The sequence below is a fragment of the Rattus norvegicus genome, chromosome 8, assembly GCF_021556685.1.
Source record: "Rattus norvegicus strain SHRSP/BbbUtx chromosome 8, alternate assembly SHRSP_T2T, whole genome shotgun sequence".
Lineage (NCBI taxonomy): Eukaryota > Metazoa > Chordata > Mammalia > Rodentia > Muridae > Rattus > Rattus norvegicus.
In genome coordinates, this window is record NC_141541.1 from 41128479 (window position 1) to 41146913 (window position 18435).

Genomic DNA, 18435 nt, shown 5'->3' on the forward strand with positions numbered 1-18435 from the left:
TGATTTCCATTTTTCCTTCTATCCCTTCATGATTGACAGATTACATACACTTCTTACTCTGGGGTTCATACTGACCATTTTTTTCCCAAATGCAAGAAGACTGAAACTGACACTGTAGTTAGATGCTGGGTCTTCAACAGTGACTATGGAAGAGCTGACACCTGTACTTGATGACTAGTTCTATGGTGCATTTTCCAATGGTTTTTCTATCAAAATACACCTCTAGCATATTCCTGCAGTCTTATTCAACAAATTTCATGTTGTTTTGGTACTGCTATGGTATGACAGGAACAACATAATTGATAACAAGGCATGGAAATTCACAGGTTAAATCCCAGCTCATGAGAGGAAGAAGCAGAAGGACTTGTATGATTTTGAAAATAAATTGTTCTACTTAGTGGGATTACCTACCAAAACAGTGGAAGAAATTTATTTTATACTTTCCTACATCTCCCTTAGTAGTACATTGCCCTTACCTTTTCCAAACGAACACCCTGTCCAATTTTTCCAGTTTTATTCTTTATATAACATGGGTCCTCCTATTCCCAATCTCTATCTCATTTAAGTTCATTGTTTATGTTGTGAACATTTTCCTTTAGTCAATAATCCTTTAGGTGTTCAACAATTTCTTTCCAAAAGCAACAGCTATGGATTGTAATATCTTTACTTAGTTTCATTTTGTTGGTTGGATAAAACATTGTGATGGAAAATGACTTAGTGTTGATAATGTTTATGTCACTTATGGGCTACTGTTCACTGTCAGGTTCACTTGACTCTTATGAACCAGATGTGTGTATCACCAAGGATACATGTGTTGGAATCGGATTAGTAAAACTTGGAGGTGAGGTTGCTGGGAGACCATTAGGTCATGAGCAGAGAACTATAACAGATAAGACTCACGTTTCTATTCAGGAAAAATACAAAGGGACTCCTCTGTGTGAATACACAGAAGAGGGTCATTTAGGAATCAGAAAATGGCCTCACGAGGCCATTGAATCTGCACAAACTTTATGCTATACTTCCTAGACTTCGGATACATGAGAAAATTTTCTTTTGTTCAAGACAGAGGCCATTTCATAAAACCAAAACAGACCAAAAGGAGCTATGGAGTCCAGTCACAACAGATATACCTACAAAGGAACCACTAGGCATAAGGATTTGGCATCTTGAAGGTGTAATTGAAAGAGGATAAGGGCCAGAGTATCCTGGAGTTTGTTGTGAAATTGTGTCAGCTGTCAATGTCAGACAGTACACCCACGATGTCTTATCAACTTGACTGTTTAAACATGGGCTGAACAGGGACAAAGATAGTTATCTAATATAGATATGAGGGATGTGTCTTCTAAGTTTGTTCCTTTTAAAATTATTTTGTAGGATTTTAGGTCCTTTGTTTTGCCATGGGCATTTCAAATCATTTTATTAATTTGTACTAAAAATTATTGAGAAAATTGTTATTGAGTTTAAAGAAGGTAAGTAGATTAATTAGCACACATTTGAAAGGCCTTCTTCAGTAGATTTTAGAACAAGTCGCTGGAAACTTTAATATAATATGAGGTCGAAAGTTTGCTTACTTGTTAAGGTCATGTAATATTCTCATAAAGGACATAATTTACTTCACAACATATACTTCAGGGGATCACAACCACCGATAACTACAGATCAAGTGTATTTGTAGTTAAGTACCTCTTTATGGTTCAGAAGGCATCTAAATGTGCTTATTATACAGAGTAAGAAGAGGATATGCATATATGTAAATACATAAATTAATAAATAAGTAAATGTAAGGAAAATAGTGCTAGATGTATTAGAAATTAAATTCATATATACTTAATAAGATAGAGTAAAGGAAAATAAATCTTAAATAAGATGTACAACCAGCTTAGGGTTTTTGGAGTTTGTATATATAGGATTTGAGAGAGGACCACTCTACAATGTACAACTGTATGTGAATTCATCTCTGGAAGATGCTAATTCTCCTCCTCTAAGTAGTTAATACTTGTTTACAATACTTTTCCTAGGGATGGGACTCCATGAATTAACTTTCATTTTCTGAGATAGTTTAAATGTTCTTATGCTAATGTAGGACTCCGCATTTTAAATGTCAATGTCATGGTAAGCCTGCTCTCCTTTTTTTCATATATATAATAAATTTTAACATATATACTCAGTCTTAGTTTTAACACAATTTGTTAGTTTCTCCTTTTAAATGGAATAAGCTATATTTCCATTTATATATCAATATTATTTGATTAATAGTTACCACTTTTCATCTTTTACTACCTTTTTAGACTCAACAGTTTAATTTTGAGCATCTGTCAATTTAGAAAGCAAGAAACAGTCTATCAGAATGGGAAGGTCAGAGGCCTTATAGGTTGAGAGTATTAATAGAATACATGTGCTATGAAAGTAGTGGATTCACCGTTCCCTGCTCCCAAACCCCTTGGGAGAGAAAGCTCACTGCCCGGACAGGTGGGCACTCCTGAGACTACAGAGTGGGAGAGACCACCAATACTGCCTACCCTTGCCCACATCCCTGGCCAAGAGGAAACTGTATAAGGCCTCTGGGAACAGGAATATAGAGGCACTCAAGCGGCAGGTCCCCTGCAGTCCAGACACTGCCCAGAGCTGAAGGGACCTGATCAAAAGCTCCCTGCACCCCAATCTGTGGGAGGGAGAGCTAAACATTCAGAGGGGCAGACATGCCTGGGAAGCTAGAAGAGACTACATTCTGCTCACATTTATGACTTCAGAGGAAAACACCTAACATCATCTGGGACCCTGTTGCACAGGAGTCCCAGGAAAAGGCTGCACAGGCCCTCCTGGTTGCTGTCATCATGGAGAGCTCAAACGCAGCCCACTGGAGGAACTTCAGCAATGGGGTCACAGGTAAGACCAACTTTTCTACTCCAAGCAACCTGCCTGGTGGACTCAGAACACAGGCCCACAGAAACAGCTGAAGACCAGTAGACAGGTAAGACTACACACAAGAAACAGAACACTCTGTTCCCATTACTGGCTGAAAGAACACAGGAAAACAGGTATACAGCATTCCAGGAACACGGGCCTAAAGGATGGTCTAGCCACTGTCAGAAATAGCAGAACGAGGTAACACCAGAGAAAACCTGAGGACAAGAGGCAAGTGCAGGAAACCAAGCAAGAGAAACCAAGACTACGTGGCATCATCAGAGTCCAATTCTTCCACCAAAGCAAACACTGAATATCCAAACACACCAGAAAACCATGATCTAGGTTTCAAATCACATTTGCTCATGATGATGGAGGATTTCAAGAAAGACATAAATAACTCCCTTACGGAAACGGAGGAAAACATAAATAAACAAGTAGAAGCCTATAGTGAGGAATCACAAAAATCCCTGAAAGAATTCCAGGAAAACACAATCAAACAGGTGAAGGAATTAAAAATGGAAATAGAAGCAAGAAAGAAAGCACAAAGGGAGAGAAACCTGCATATAGAAAACAAAGGAAAAGAGAAGGAGCAATAGATACAAGCATAACGAAGAGAATACAAGAGATAGAAGAGAGAATCTCTGAAGCAGAAGATTCCATAGAAAGCATTGACACAACTGTCAAAGATAATGTAAAGCAGAAAAAGCTACTGGTCCAAAACATACAGGAAATCCAGGACTCAATGAGAAGATCAAACTTGAGGATAATAAGTATAGATGAGAGTGAAGACTCCCAGCTCAAAGGACCAGTAAATATCTTCAACATAATTATAGAAGAAAACTTCCCTAACCTAAAGAAAGAGATGCCCATAAACATACAAGAAGCCTACAGAACTCCAAACAGATTGGACCAGAAAAGAATCTCCTCCTGCCACATATTAGTCAAAACACCAAATGCACAAAACAAAGAATGAATATTAAAAGCAGTAAGGGAAATAGGTCAAGTAAAATATAAAGGCAGACCTATCAGAATCACTCCAAACTTCTGACCAGAAACTATGAAAGCCAGAATCGTGAACAGATGTCATACAAACACTAAGAGAACACAAATGCCAGCCCAGGTTACTGTATCCAGCAAAACTCTCAATTAACATAGATGGAGAAACAAAGATATTCCAAGACAACACCAAATTTACACAATAAATTTCTATAAATCCAGCCCTACATAGGATAATAAATGGCAAAGCCCAACATAAGGAGGCAAGCTACACCCTAGTAATAGCAAGAAACTACTCATCGTGAGAATAAATCAAAGAGAAGAAAAGCACACAAACATAATCTCACATCCAAATACAAACATAACAGGAAGCAACAATCACTATTCCTTAATATCTCTCAACATCAATGGACTCAACTCCACAATAAAAAGACATAGATTAACAAAGTGGATACTCAATGAGGACCCAGCATTTTGCTGCCTAAAGGAAACACACCTCAGAGACAAAGACAGACACTACTTCAGGGTGAAAGGCTGGACAACAACTTTCCAAGCAAATGGTCTGAAAAAGCAAGCTGGAGTAGCCATTCTTATATGTAATAAAATCAATTTTCAACTAAAAGTCATCAAAAAAGTTAAGGAAGGACACTTCATATTCATCAAAGGAAAAAAATCCACCAAGATAAACTCTCAATCCTAAATATCTATGCTCCAAATACAAGGGCAACTACATACATAAAAGAAATCTTACTACAGCTCAAAGCACACATAGTACCCCACACAATAATGGGAGGAGATTTCAACACCTCACTCTCATCAATGGACAGATCATGGAAACAAAAGAAAATAAATAGAGACATAGACAGACTAAGAGAAGTCATGATCCAAATGGACTTAAATGATATTTATAGAACATTCTATCCTAAAACAAAAGGATATACCTTCTTCTCACCACTTCATGAGATGTGGAGGGCCGTCCTCACATTCTCCACTGTAAGATGGCGCCGATATCCGGCAGGATGCACCTAATAAAAGGGCAATACGCAAGCGCCTGGTAAATTCCTCACTCAGGGGGACACGTATGCTGTGGTATGTCATCTGGCACATTTGGCAGCGACCAGCCAGAGAGTGACATGTCCTAGGTGAGGATAGTTTCCTATATAAGGGATGGTCTTTCCCTCACTCGGGGTCTCTGTATTGTAAGCTTGTGCTCTCACTCTCAAGATGCATTAAAGCTGTTTCTGCAGAAGGATCCTTTGTGTCCTGCGTCATTCTTGCTGGCGAGACGTAGCGTGGGACATTTGGTGCCAGAAACCCGGGAAAAAGACCTCATCAGCACCTCCGGAGACCCCTTGGTGACAAGGAGGATTCAGAACTGCAGGTAAAAAAAAAATACATTCAGAGAGGCATGCCTTTCTTGGATTTTGGTCTGGGGTTGTCGCTGCCTTGGGAAGGATTTGTTGAGGCTATGGTATTTGTTCTCGGAGCCACCCTACTCTTTCTTATTATTATGTACTGTTTTCACCGTTTCTGCTGCTAAAAGGACAGCAGCTGGAGGCGCGCCTCAGTCTCTCATAAATAAGTGAGCTTCACGCAGCTCCCTTTTACTGTTGGGGAGCAGGGACGCGATAGCACCGCCCGGGAAGTGCGCATAAGACTCCCGTATATAAGAGAGCAGCGTGTCTGTTTCTACTCATGCCTTGTCAGATGGACGTAGATAAGCCGCCGGGCATTCTTGGTCCCTCATGGGATCCTCACAGTCTGTGATCACGGCTTTGGAAACGGTGCTAAAGCAGAGGGACATTAAAATTGGAGGAAGAACACTTAAAAACTTTGTGAAAGAAGTGGACAGGGTGGCGCCTTGGTTTGCCTGTTCAGGATCGTTTACAATCACCTCATGGGACAAACTTGGAAGGGACCTAGACAGAAAATTGGTGGAGAGAGATCTGCGGCTAGGAACTAAAGCCATATGGAAACTAGTCAAAAATTGCTTAGTAGATGAAGTGTGTAAGGCAGCAGTGGTAGGAGGTCAAACCGTACTCAAGATGGTCCAGGATGGGATGTCAGAAACTGAACGTAGTGAGAGATTAGGCACGTGCAAGAGAAAGGACGTCCTGAAAAAGAAAAAGAGCCCTCCCGTTAAATCCGCGGACAAGGAAGGGTTAAAGCTTTCAGATTCCGGCACTTCCCTCTCTACACAGCAACCGGGAGGGGGAGCCAGCATATACCCTGTGAAAGAGCTAGAAGTGCTGAACCTCCACAGTTCTGATAGCTCTGAGAATGGAATCTTAGATTCAGAGGAGGAGGCCGAGTTAGATGAGGAAGCAGCTAAATATGAGGAAGAGAGATATCACCCCGAGGAACGAAAGGTAGATAATAGAAAGCTTCTGCCGCGGCAGTCGCCAACCGCGCCCCCTCTGTATGAGGCGCGCTCTTGCGCATTCTCTTTAGTCCCCAATAGGGTGAGAAGGAAGCTGCGCATGATGTTCCCAGTCTTTGAGACGCAGGAGGGTGAGCGGGTTCATGCCCCAGTCCAATATAACCAAATAAAAGAGCTGGCGGAGTCTGTCAGAAAGTACAGAGTTACAGCCAATTTCACCCTAACCATTCTTGAAAGGCTGGCCCTAAATTATTTGACACCCGCCGATTGGCAAATGATTGCAAAAGCGACCCTTGTGAACATGGGCCAATATATGGAATGGAAGGCCCTTTGTTATGAGGCGGCTCAAACACAGGCCAGAGCTAATGCCACGGCGTTAACGCCTGAGCAGCGAGAATGGACGTTTGAACTCTTGACAGGACAGGGTCGCTTCGCAGCGGACCAAGCTAATTACCATTGGGGCGCTTATGTTCAAGTCTCCAGCTCGGCCATTAACGCCTGGAAGGCACTCACCAAGAAAAAAGGGGCTGATAATCAACTTACTCGTATCATCCAGGGACCTCAGGAACCATTCTCAGACTTTGTAGCCAGAATGACAGAAACTGCGGGACGAATATTTGGCGATGCGGAGCAAGCAGCGCCTCTTATAGAACAGCTCGTTTTTGAGCAAGCCACCCAGGAATGCCGGGCAGCTATAGCCCCCAGAAAAAATAAAGGATTACAGGACTGGCTCAGAGTCTGCAGAGAACTCGGCGGGCCCCTTACTAATGCAGGCTTGGTGGCCGCCATTCTCCAGTCCCGGCCATGCCCCCTTAAAGGGACAGATACAAGATCATGTTTTCAATGTGGAAAAATGGGCCATTTAAAAAGAGACTGTAGGATAACCAAGGGAGACAGGAGGCCTGCAACTATCTGTGTCCGATGTGGCAAGGGATACCATAGGCCTGACCGGTGCCGCTCAGTGAGGGATATTAAGGGCAAACTACTCCCTCCCTTAGAAGCTCAGCCTAATGAGATGTCAAAAAACGGATCGTTGGGCCCCCGGTCCCAGGGCCCTCAAAGATATGGGAACCGCTTTCAGAAAGCCATGACCCTGACAGAGGAGACTCCCCAAGAGGTGACACAAAACTGGACGTGTGTGCCGCCTCCGACTTCTTTCTAATGCCCCAGATGGGCATTCAGCCAATTCCTGCTCAGACTGTGGGGCCTTTGCCCCCAGGAACCATAGGCCTTGTCCTTGGGAGAGGATCTCTCGCCCTACAAGGACTGATAGTCCATCCAGGCCTTGTTGAAGCTCAGCACTCTCTTGATATTCAGATTCTTTGTTCAAGTCCCGATGGGGTTTTTTCCATAAGTGAGGGAGATAGAATAGCACAGTTATTACTCCTTCTGTGCTCCCAAACCACAATACAGGATACCAAGGGGCCCATGGTGTCCACTGGTAATGATTTGGCATATTTGGTGGTTCATCTTAACAACCGCCCAAAATTGAGCTTAGAAATTAATGGATAGAAATTTGAAGGCATTCTGGATACTGGGGCTGATAAAAGTATAATTTCCTCAAAATGGTGGCCTCCATCATGGCCTACCATAAGATCTTCTCACTCACTACAAGGCTTAGGCAACCAGTCGTGCCCTAAAATCAGCTCTACCACTCTAACTTGGACGACTGTCGATGGCTGACAGGGACAATTTGTTCCCTATGTACTTCCCCTACCTGTTAATCTTTGGGGGAGAGATGTTATGCAGACCATGGGACTAAACTTATCTAACGAATACCCCCCACAAGTGGCCCACATGATGTCCAGGATGGGCTATAAGGAAGGGAAAGGCCTAGGGCGATTAGAACAGGGCTGTTTCATGCCCATTGAACCAGTCGCAAACCCCCATAAACAAGGCCTGGGTTTTTCCTAGGTGCCATTGAGGGTTCTATGCCCATACCCTGGCTTACAGATGAGGCTATATGGGTTCCTCAATGGCATCTATCCTCTGAAAAATTAGAAGCTGCCACTAAATTGGTTAATGAACAATTGCAGCTTGGTCATTTAGAACCGTCCATTTCACCATGGAATACTCCTATTTTTGTGATAAAGAAAAAATCAGGAAAATGGAGACTTCTCCATGATTTGAGAGCCATTAATGCACAGATGCGTTTATTTGGCTCGATCCAACGAGGCCTACCCTTACTCTCCACCTTACCTAAGCAATGGAAGATAATAATTATAGACATTAAGGATTGTTTCTTTTCCATCCCCTTGTGTCCACAGGACAGACAGAGGTTTGCATTTACTATACCAGCTACTAATCATCTTGAACCTGATAAGAGATTTCAGTGGAAGGTCCTACCTCAAGGCATGGCCAATAGCCCCACTATTTGTCAGCTATATGTGCAACGCGCCCTTGAACCTATAAGGAAGCAATTTCCATCTTTGCTTCTGGCTCATTACATGGATGACATTTTAACATGTGATAAAGATTTAACAACCTTACAGACCTCATATCCCATCTTAATCAAAACATTGGGACGATGGGGACTACAAGTCGCTGTAGAAAAGGTTCAAATTGCAAAAATTGGCTCATTTCTGGGATCGGTCATTTATCCTGAAAAAATAGTTCCCCAGAAATTAGAGATTCGCAGAGATCATTTACATACCTTAAATGATTTCCAAAAGTTATTGGGAGATATAAATTGGCTGAGACCATTTTTAAAGATTTCCTCTGCTGAGTTGAAGCCCTTATTTGATATTTTGGAAGGGGACTCTCATATCTCCTCTCCGAGAGCATTGACCCCAGCTGCAAACCGGGCCTTACAAGTTGTAGAAAAGGCCTTACAGGATGCTCAATTGCAGTGCATTGATGAAACCAAACCTTTTGATTTGTGCATTTTCAAAACTGTGCAATTACCAACAGCTGTCTTGTGGCAGAATGGGCCTTTATTATGGATCCATCCCAATGCATCTCCTGCTAAGATTATTGACTGGTATCCCGATGCAGTCGCTCAGCTTGCACTCCGCGGGTTGAAGGCAGCTATTACTCATTTTGGGAAAGAACCCAAAACTTTGATAGTACCATATACAGCCATTCAGGTTCAAACATTAGCAGCTACCTCAAATGCTTGGGCAGTGTTAGTTACTTCCTTTGCTGGACAGATAGATAATCATTATCCTAAACACCCCCTATTATGTTTTGCTAGATCACAACCTGTTGTTTTCCCTCGCGTCACATCCCACAGACCGTTAAAAGAAGGGATAACAGTGTATACGGATGGGTCAAAAACAGGGGTGGGAACATATGTGGTAAATTCCCAAGTGTTCTCACGACAATATTTTGAAACCTCACCCCAAGTGGTAGAATGCCTAGTGGTCATGGAGGTCCTTGAAAAATTCCAGATGCCTCTAAATATTGTTTCAGATTCCTCCTATGTGGTCAATGCTGTTAATATCCTTGAAACCGCCGGCGTAATTAAAACAACTAGCAAGGTAGCAGAGATTTTCCAAAAAATCCAAATTATTTTAATAAATAGGAGATTCCCTGTATATATTACTCATATACGGGCCCATTCTGGACTCCCTGGTCCAATGAGTTCAGGGAATGATTTGGCTGACAAAGCCACAAAAATGATAGCTGTGGCCCTGGCCTCTCCTCTAGAGGCCGCTAAAACTTTTCATGGCAATTTCCATGTTACCTCGGAAACTTTACACTGCCGCTTCTCGCTTCTCTATAACTAGAAAAGAGGCACGTGATATAGTCACCCAATGCCAACAGTGCTGCCAGTTCCTCCCAGTTCCTCACATCGGGGTCAACCCGAGAGGAATACAGCCATTGCAAATCTGGCAAATGGATGTTACTCATAATTCTACTTTTGGAAAATTACAGTATGTGCATGTATCTATAGATACATGTTCTGGCATTCTACATGCCACCCCAATTACAGGAGAAAAAACAACACATGTCATTCAGCACTGCCTTGAAGCATGGAGTGCTTGGGGAAAGCCAAGATGTGTAAAAACTGACAATGGCCCCGCCTATACATCTCAAAAATTCCATCAGTTTTGTGCTCAGATGCAGGTTACCCATCTGACGGGACTGCCCTACAACCCTCAAGGACAGCGAATCATAGAGCGCGCTCATCGGACGCTCAAATCATATTTAATAAAACAAAGAGGGGGAATTATGATAGAACTTCCCCCAACAACCCGAGTGGCCACTGCTTTGGCCCTTTTTACCTTAATTTTTTTAAATCTTGATGAAGCTGGGAAAACAGCGGCTGAGCGACATTGCTCAGAGCCCAAAAGGACAAAAGAATTAGTTAAATGGAAGGGTGTATTGACAAACAAATGGAAGGGCCCGGATCCTGTTTTGATAAGATCCAGGGGAGCTGTTTGCGTTTTTCCACAGGATAATGATAATCCAGTTTGGGTTCCGGGATGACTTACTAGGAATATCAAGACAGAGGACCAAGAAGATGACAACTCTGGTGATCCTCATGCTGATCCAGGGAGTGCCAATAAAAGTGCAGAGCGAACTACGGTAGGGAATAATGTCAACCTTCCCCCTCCCAATGCCGGTGATGTATAATGCCCAAGTTTTTTCCACGTTTCTTTACTACCAACAAAGAGTTGGGACTAGCCTATTTACCATTAGATTCCCAAATACAGCAAGTAAAAGAAAATAGGACTATTCCCCTTAAGGGCAGCCTTTGTTTTGGCATATTCAACAAAACATCTTCTGATCTTCCTTACATTATGTTGAGTAATCAATCTTCTGCTTGGTTAAGGGAGGCCACATGGGGAACTGGTGAGGAAGACATTGTGGCTAATGCCACAGTTCTCTATGGTTGGTGGCCTTACATTAACTCCTCCACCTGCCCTCTCTGTCAACCAAAGTTGGCACCCTTTTGTAGAGGGACCCAGGATGAAAAACTTACTTTGCCGTGGACTGGTTGCCAGTCCTGGGACTCTGCCTGGGCAGTCCAGAATTTTTTCTCCTTCTCCCCTGATTTGGGAGGCGGAGTGAACTTCACCACCATTGATCCTAGACGGTCCAATAATAATCCCTTTGATCAATGGATGCTTTGTGGCGTTAATGGTAGCTGCACTGATCTTACGCCCATGGTGATGCTACTTGGAGGAAAGGGCGAAAAGGGACGGTTATCATTTTTCTGGACGGGGAATATCCACCCTTCAGCCTCTGTCTGGACAGCTACTCATATAAAATATAAACCTTACTGGAGCACGGGGTTTAACCCTGCTCCGGTTTGTGTCTGGCCGCCATTTGTGTGGATTATAAGTAATGCCACTAAAGTTTCTAATTTGAATTGTACATACAGTTCATGTTTTTATGCCCTGTGTTGGGATGCTAGCCAATATTCCATAGCGGTAGTTACCCGCATGCCTCGCTTTATCCCGGTCCCTGTTGAGACTCCAGGGACCCTGACCTTATTTAGAAGAAAAAGAGATTTTGGCATTTCTGCGATCATTGTTGGCATTATTGCTACAATGGCAGTTGCTGCCTCGGTTACCGCCTCGGCATTGGCCTTGTCAAACTCAGTAGAGACAACCCAAACTATCAATGATTTATCGGCTACCGTCTCTGTGGCTCTGGACAGACAGGCCTCGGCTAATACTCAGATACAAGGAGGCCTCATGCTTGTTAACCAACATATAGATCTGGTCCAAGAGCATCTAGACATCCTATGGCAACTGGCCCAGCTTGGCTGTGAACAAAGCTCCCCGGCCTTTGTGTCACGTCTATACAGTATGAACAATTTACCAAAGCTGCCAATTTGTCTAAAACCCTTTCACAGCATTTGTTACAGAATTTGACCTCGGATTTTGAGCAGACACTCAGGGAACTGAGAGCGGCCATCATTCAAGTAAACTCTACCCAACTGGATCTGTCTTTGACAGAAGGATTGTCATCCTGGATCACCTCAGCAGTCTCTTATTTTAAGGAATGGGTGGGGGTGGGACTGTTTGGAGTAGTTCTCTGCTGCGGATTAGTGTTACTCCTCTGGTTGCTTTGCAAATTGAGATTTCAAACAAAGAGGGACAAAATTGTGATCGCCCAGGCGCTTATAGCCCTTGAACAAGGTGCGTCAGCCAATATTTGGTTAACCATGCTAAAGCAATAAGTCGCTGGCTGGACAGCTCTTGCACTCCTAGAACCTCGGTTCATTGCACAGGATTAGAGTGTCCGGCTTGAGCAGCCCATGAGGGATGACAAGCTTAGTATCGCACAGGGAAGTTCTACCAAACATGCTCCCTGGAAGGCATGTCATATTACATGAGGGTATCTGCCCCAGTTTTCCCTCCCTTGAAAAATGGCAGTGTGATGGGTCGGGAGTGCCCTGGGTCTCAACAACAGCTTAAGGGTATCTCTCTTGTACAGGTTCGCCAACTTTGTGCGAGGATATGACCTCTGCCTTCACCCTCCTATTTATGGGTGTCCTATTTGCTTAAAAACAGAAAAGGGGGAGATGTGGAGGGCCGTCCTCACATTCTCCATTGTAAGATGGCGCCGATATCCGGCAGGATGCACCTAATAAAAGGGCAATACGCAAGCGCCTGGTAAATTCCTCACTCAGGGGGACACGTATGCTGTGGTATGTCATCTGGCACATTTGGCAGCGACCAGCCAGAGAGTGACACGTCCTAGGCTAGGATAGTTTCCTATATAAGGGATGGTCTTTCCCTCACTCAGGGTCTCTGTATTGTAAGCTTGTGCTCTCGCTCTCAAGATGCATTAAAGCTATTTCTGCAGAAGGATCCTTTGTGTCCTGCGTCATTCTTGCTGGCGAGACGTAGCGTGGGACATGATACTTTCTCCAAAATTGTCCATATAATTGGTCATAAAACAGGCCTCAATAGATACAGAAAGATAGAAATAATCCCATGTGTCCTATCAGACCATGACGGGCTAAAGCTGGTCTTCAAAAACAATAAGGGAAGAACGCCCACATATACATGGAAGTTGAACAATGCTCTACTCAATGATAACCTCAGGGAAGAAAAAAAGAAAGTAACGATTTCTTGGAATTTAATGAAAATGAAGGTACAACATACCCAAACTTATGGGACACAATGAAAGCTGTGCAAAGAGGAAAACTCATAGTTCTGAGTGCCTGCAGAAAGAAACAGGAGAGGGCATATATCAGCAACTTGACAGCACACCTAAAAGCTCTAGAAGAAAAAGAAGCAAACACACCCAGGAGGAGTAGAAGGCAGGAAATAATCAAACTCAGAGCTGAAATCAACCCCGTAGAATTAAAAAGGACCATACACAGAATCAATACAACCAAAAGTTGGTTCTTTGAGAAAATCAACAAGATAGATAAACCCTTAGCCAGACTAACGAAAGGACACTGAGAGTGTGTACAAATTTACAAAATCAGAAATGAAAAGGGAAACATAACTACAAAATCAGAAGAAATTCAAAAAATCAGATCCTCCTTTCAATATTCAACAAAACTTGAAAATCTGGAGGAAATGGACAATTTCCTAGACAGATACCAGGTGCCAAATTTAAATCATTGAACAGATAAACCATTTAAACAACTCCATAACTCCTAAAGAAATAGAAGCAGTCATTAAAAGTCTCCCAACTAAAAAAAGCCCAGGCCCAGATCTGTTCAGTGCATAATTCTATCAGAACGTCATAGAAGACCTCGTAGCCATACTATCCAAACTATTCCACACAATTGAAACAGATGGAGCACTATCGAATTCCTTCTATATTTCCACAATTACACTTATTCCTAAACAACACAAAGACACAGCAAAGAAAGAGAACTTCAGACCAATTTCCCTTGTGAATATCGATGCAAAAACACTCAACTAAATTCTGGCAAACCAAATCCAGGAGCACATCAAAACAATCATCCATCATTCTCAAATAGGCTTCATCCCAGGCATGCAGGGATGGTTTAATATTCAGAAAACCATCAACATAATCCATTATATAAATAAACTGAAAGATAAATCCACATGATCATTTCATTGGATTCTGATGAAGCATTTGGCATAATTCAACACCCCTTCATGGTAAAATAACTAGAAAGAATAGAAATTCATGTCCAATACCTAAACATAGTAAAGGCCATATAGAGCAAACCAGTAGTTAACCTTAAAGTAAATGGAGAGAAACTTTAAGCAATCCCACTAAAATCGGGGACTAGACGAGGTTGCCACTCTCTCCCTACTTATTCAACATAAGATTGAAATGCTAGCCAGGGCAATCAGACAACAAAAAGAGATCAAAGGAATTCAGATTGGAAAAGAAGAAGTCAATATATCGCTATTTGCAGATAATATGATAGTGTATTTAAGTGATCCCAAAATTTCCACCAGAGAACTACTAAACCTGACAAACACCTTCAGCAAAGTTGCTGGGTATAAAATTAACTCAAATAAATCAGTTGCCTTCCTCAGCACAAAACATAAACAAACCGAGAAAGAAATTAGGGAAACGACACCCTTCATAATAGTCCCAAATAATATAAAAACATTGGATTTGGTTTGCCAGAGGTGACTTTAATCTAGCAAGTGAAAGATCTGTATGATAAGAATTTCAAGCCACTGAAGAAAGAAACTGAAGATCTCAGAAGATGGAAAGATCTCCCATCCTCATGGCTTGGCAGGATTAATATAGTAAAAATGGCCATTTTACTAAAAGCAATCTACAGATTCAATGCAATCCCCATCAAAATACCAATACAGTTCTTCAGAGAGTTAGACAGAGCAATTTCCAAATTCATCTGAACTAACAAAAAACTCAGGATAGCTAAAACTATCCTCAAAAATAAAAGGACTTCTGGGTGCATCACTATCTCTGAAATCAAGCATTATTTCAGAGCAATAGGGACATAGGCCATTGGGATAGAATTGAAGACCCAGAGATGAATCCATACTCCTTGATCACTTGATTTTTGACAAAGGAGCCAACACCATCCAATTGAGAAAAGATAGCCTTTTCAGCAAATGGTGCTGGTTCAACTGAAGGTCCACATGTAGAAAAATGCAGATCGATCCATGCTTATCACCCTGTACAAAGCTTAAGTCCTAGTGGATCAAGGACCTATACATCAAACCAGATACACTCAAACTAATAGAAGAAAAAGTGGGGAAGCATCTTGAATACATGGGCACTGGAAAAAATTTCCTGTACAAAACACCAGTGGCTTATGCTCTAAGATCAAGAATCAACAAATGGGATCTCATAAAACTGCAAAGCATCTGTAAGGCAAAGGACACTGTTAGGATAAAATGAAAACCAACAGATTTGGAAAAGATCTTTACCAACCCCACAAGTGATAGAGGGCTTATATCCAAAATATACAAAGAACTCAATACGTTAGACTTGGGAAGAGACAAATAACCCTATCAAAAAATGTGGTTCAGAGCTAAACAAAGAATTCAGAGCTGAGGAATGCCAAATGGCTGAGAAACACCTAAAGAAATGCACATCTTTAGTCATAAGGGAAATGCAAATCAAAACAACCCCAATATTTCACCTCACACCAGTGAGAATGGCTAAGATCAAAAACTCAGGGGACAGCAAATGCTGGTGAGGATGTGGAAAAAGAGGAATACTCCTCCAATCCTCTGGGATTGCAGACTTGTACAAACATTCTGGAAATCAGTCTGGAGGTTCCTCAGAAAAAATGGACATTGAACTACTTGAGGACACAGCTATACCTCTCTTAGGCATATACCCAAAAGATGCCCCAACATATTACAAAGACAAAATCTCCACTATGTTCATATCAGCCTTATATATAATAGTCAGAAGCTGGAAAGAACCCAGATGCCTTTCAACAGAGTAAGGGATACAGAAAATGTGGTACATCTACACAATTGAATAATACTCAGCTATCAAAAACAATGACTTTATGAAATTCATAGGCAAATAGATGGAACTGGAAAATATCATCCTGAGTGAGGTAACCCAATCACACATGGTATGCACACATTGGTAAGTGGATATTAGCACAAATTCTTGAATTACCCTAGATGCACAGAACACATGAAACTCAAGAAGGATGACCAAAATGCCAATGCTTCCCTCCTTCTTTAAAAAGGGGAACAAGAATACCCTTGGGAGGGAATAGGGAGGCAAAGTTATAGAACAGAGGCAGAAGGAACACCCATTTAGAGCCTGCCCCACATGTGGCCCATACATATACAGCCACCAAACTAGATAAAATGGATGAAGCAAAGCAGTGCAGGTCAACAGGTAGCAGATGTAGTTCTCTCCTGAGAGACGCAACTAGAATATAGCAAATACGTAGGCGAATGCCAGCAGCAAACCACTGAATTGAGAATGGAACCCCCATTGAAGGCATCAGAGAAAGGACTGAAAGATCTTGAAGGGGCTTGAGACCCCATATGAACAACAATGCCAAACCAGAGCTTCCAGGGACTAAACCGCTACCCAAAGACTATACATGGACTGACACTGGGCTCCAACCTCACAGGTAGCAATGAATAGCCTAGTAAGGGCACCAGTGGAAGGGGAAGCCCTTGGTTCTGCCAAAACTGAACCCCCAGTGATCGTGATTGTTGGGATGGTGGTGGTAATGGTGGGAGGATGGGGAGGGGAACACCCATAGAAAAAGGGATGGGGAGGGGTCAGGGTGATGTTGGCCTGGAAACCAGGAAGGGGGAAAAAATCGAAATGTAAATAAGAAATACTCAAGTTAATAAAGATGAAAAAAAGTAGGGGTTAAAAGTGTAAGCACAGTCAGGAATGGTGATATATAAGAAAGTGTGGGGTTTGGATAACAAAAACAAAAAAGAAAAAGAAAAATCGATTATTTTCAGATCTACTTTGCACACTAATTTAAAAGTGTAGTAGTGGCTACTTAGAAGGCTGAGTGGTTAAATTTATGCAGTGCTCTTATAGCATATGAAAGTTTGGTTTCTAGCACCCATGTGTGTGACACAAAACTCTCTGTAACTCCAGCATCATGGAATCTGATGCCTCTAGACACAGAGGGCACTTGAATCCTCATGCACATAACTACATACACAGACATGGACATTAAAGTTAAATCAAATATTTTTAAAGTATAATTTATAAGAAAGAAGCCTTTAATGGCATGTACCATAAATGGGAGACAATGTTTCTCCCATAAGATATGGGATGATAACTGAATACTCAATGCCAAATGTGAGATATTTCCCTATGACTCAAGGAGGCCCCAGAGGGTTCTAAAACAGAAAGGACATCTCCACTGCTCTTGGTTGTCTCCGTGAACAAAAGAATAAGACACTGTACCTGAAGACAAATTTTATTCTGGCTGTAGCATATGGAGAAATCATGTTGGAAATGACCTAGAAAATTTCCTTTCTGCTGGGCACTTTTCATTGTCTTAGAACCTGATGTGCAGACTACTGTGGGAGAAAAGTTATCAGTAGTTTTACTCAGCAAGTTATATTGAATGCTCTAATGCCTATTTGCCAGGCAAGATGTGCATACTGGTGCTATCATTGCACAAATGTTCTGGGAGCAACAAACTCCACTTATAGTAACTTTGAAGCTTCTACCACAAGAGTAAAAGAATTCATGGCTGGCAACGTAAACTTGGTAAAAACTCATGGCTGAGAAGTGAGAGCCAAAGGTTTGTGAGTATATAAATGCAGTTTGACTTTTTAAGGATATTGGGTTAAACTGCTTTTTAAATATTTATGTTTGTACATGTTCATTAGTGTTCTCCACTTTGGACATAAAAACTTCTAGGTAGAGTGGGCATCAATACATGCAATGACAACGCCATCCTCTGCTACATATGCAGCTGTAACCAAGAGTCTGCCCATGCATAGTCTTTTAATAGTGGTTTAGTCCCTGGGAGCTCTGGTTTGTTGGTACTGTTGTTCGTATTGGGTTGCGTGACCCTTCAGTTCCTTTAATACTTTCTCTAATCCCTTCAATGGGCACCCCGTTCTCAGTTCAATGGTTTACTGCTAGCATTCACCTCTGTATTGGACATGTTCTGGCTAAGCCTCTCAGGAAACAGCTGTTAACAGGCTGCTGTCAGCATGCACTTCTTAACTTCAAAAATATGAAACACATCACAAATTTGTGTGTCATCCTTGTGCAGGGTCTGTGATATATCATTCCCCTTTTAGTATATTTGCTGCCGAGACAAGCAC

At 42.0% G+C, this 18435-nt stretch overlaps 1 long non-coding RNA gene and 1 pseudogene across 1 annotated transcript; both read right to left on the bottom strand.

The window, feature by feature from the left end:
- Positions 1-4772: 4772 nt before the first annotated feature.
- LOC148004032 (uncharacterized) lies at positions 4773-17676 on the bottom strand. The gene is made up of 3 exons (XR_015627134.1): positions 17561-17676; positions 5944-6017; positions 4773-5278 (listed from the first exon to the last, which is right to left on the bottom strand). It is a non-coding gene; the product is annotated as an uncharacterized LOC148004032 (long non-coding RNA).
- Positions 17677-18338: 662 nt separating this feature from the next.
- LOC120094419 (U6 spliceosomal RNA) lies at positions 18339-18435 on the bottom strand (annotated as a pseudogene).